The following is a 2,500-nucleotide window of genomic DNA, read 5'->3' as shown; positions in this document are numbered from 1 at the left end:
CAATCTCCTCATCTCTCTCTCATCCGATTCTTAAAAAAAAAATAAAAAAATAAAAAAAATAAAAAAATAAAATAAATAAATAAATAAAATAAAAACCTCTATGCTATAACCGACGCGTCGAGACAACACATGGGGCACTGACCCAAATACGAGAGAGACAGATAGACAACGAGATAAACAAAAAATTGAGGGGGAAAAAAATAAGTAAGCTTATGACAAAATAAAAGCTAAATTCCAAGAAAATTGTCTCAAGATGACTTTCCCCTCCGGAGCAATTTCCGCGTCTTCGAATTTGCTTGTTTTCTTCTCATTCTGTTCTATCTATGCACTTCACTGCTGCGATGAGGAATAAGTGAAGAATGAAGAATTGGTAAAGAATACGTCAATGAAGAATCTGTAATAACGGAGGCGGCAGCTGGAATTACCCTCGTCTGACTAATCATCCTCATCATTAATGTTCAATTTATCACGAGGGTAATTACTGACCTCATTGTGAATGTCCTATCTATAATATAGGCACCCAATATATTATCATATATCTATTTTATCACTAACATTAAACTTTCTCTGAATTTCATTCGAGCTTCTTTCGCCGCTTTTCGTCCTCTCTTCTCCCTTCCTGCCTTTCTCCCTCTCCCTCTCTTCTCCCTTTCTCCCTCTTCTCCCTCTCGACTCTCCGTTTATTTTTTTCCTCTCTCTTCTTTCCATCTCCTTTTCCAGCTTTCTCTTCCCACCATGTTCTTCTCCCATCCTTTCCCCTCCTTTTTCTTCCCTCCATCTTCTCTATTCTTCTCCTTCCTTACCCCGTTCCTTCCCTCCCTCTCCTAATCTATCTATCTATCTATCTATCTATCTATCTATCTCCCTATTTCCCTTTCTTCCTCCAACCCTCTTCCCCTCTATCTCATCGACCCTTTCCCTCCTCTTCCCACCCCTCACTCTCTCCTACCCTCTTTACCTCCTAACTATATCGCTTTCCTACTCTCTATTTCCCTCTCCCTCTCTCATTTCATTCCTTCTTACAACTCTCTCCCTCTCACTTTTCCTTATTCCTTCAACTCTCTCCCTCTCCCTCCTTTCTCCATCCACCTCCCTCTCCTTCCCCCACCTTCCTCAAACCCTCTCCATTTCCCTTCCCTCTCTTCTCCCTCTCTTCCTTTCCCTTTCCCCTCCTTCCTTCCTCTACCTCTCTCCTTTTCCCCCTTCCTCCATTTCCTCTCTTCTACCCCTCCCACCTTTATCCACCTCTCCCCCTTCCTCCATTTGTTCTACTCTCACTCTCTCTTCATTTCCCTATCCCTATCCCTATCCCTATCCCTATCCCTATCCCTATCCCACTCCCACTCCCACTCGTTCTCCCACTCCCACTCCCACTCGTTCTCCCACTCCCTCTCCCACTACCTATCCCTCTCTCTCCCTCTCCCTCTCCTTCTCTTACTCCCTATCCCAATCTCCCTTTCCTGCCCCCCCTAACCACGCTCTCACCTTAAAGTAGTGCTTATCGTGAGGTCATTTACCCAGCCCAGCACATCCAACCCTCAGTCTCCTCTTAAAGTCTAAAATGGGGGAGCATAAAAATTGCGAGAGAAAAAAAAGTATAAAAAAATAAAAAATACTAGTTCACCCTTTCAATATGCAGTAAAGCTCTTCACTCAATGTAAATTTGAACAGTCTGGTGCTCGCTCTCTCGCTCTCTCTCTCTCTCTCTCTCTCTCTCTCTCTCTCTCTCTCTCTCTCTCTCTCTCTCTCTCTCTCTCTCTCTCTCTCTCTCTCTCTCTCTCTCTCTCTCTCTCTCCTTCTCGCTAGATTTGAATCATTCAACAGATGAATGGCAATAATACTGCATAAAGAATATGAAATGAGGCGGACTCATTTCTTCATTGAAATGGGGGATGGGGGTGGGAGAGGGGGCAGGGGAGGGGAGTGGGAGAGGGAAAGGAACTGGAAGATGCGAATAGAGGAAAAAATGGAAAGAGGGGAAGGAGGAAGAGGAAAAAGGGGAAGGAGGAAGTGGATAAAGGAGGAACGGGGAAAGAACTACGGAGGACGGGGAAGAATGGGAGGATGAGAGGAAGAGGTGGAAAGAGGAAGGGAAGGAAGGGAGTAGGAAAGAGGAAGAAGAAAGAATATAAAGGGTAGAAAAAGAGAAAGAGGAAGAAAATGAAAAATAAAACGAAGAATGTCGAAAAAGAAGAAAATAAAGCAGAAAAAAACGAATGACGAATAACCAAAATAGAGATTTAGAAAAAAAAACACACAAAAGAAAAAATAGATATAAGAGAAAAGGAAAAGGAAAAGGAAAAAGACGAAGCAGAGGAAGAATAGCCTCCTAAATGCGAGAACAAAAACAAACAAATAAAAAAAGACGAAGGAAAGTGACAAATAATAACGGCACAATCATGAAGACACAGGAGGGTAATTAAGGCCTTAATGTCCCCTGCCGAGTTACTTATGATGCAAGCACGGGGGGGGGGGGGGGAAAGAGGAAGAGAGAGAGGGA

The sequence above is a fragment of the Penaeus japonicus genome, unplaced genomic scaffold (genome assembly GCF_977035675.1).
Source record: "Penaeus japonicus unplaced genomic scaffold, GWHDUDI00000001_assembly GWHDUDI00000027, whole genome shotgun sequence".
Classification (NCBI taxonomy): domain Eukaryota; kingdom Metazoa; phylum Arthropoda; class Malacostraca; order Decapoda; family Penaeidae; genus Penaeus; species Penaeus japonicus.
The sequence above is the reverse complement of the archived record's forward strand: the minus strand, read 5'-3'. Positions refer to the sequence as shown.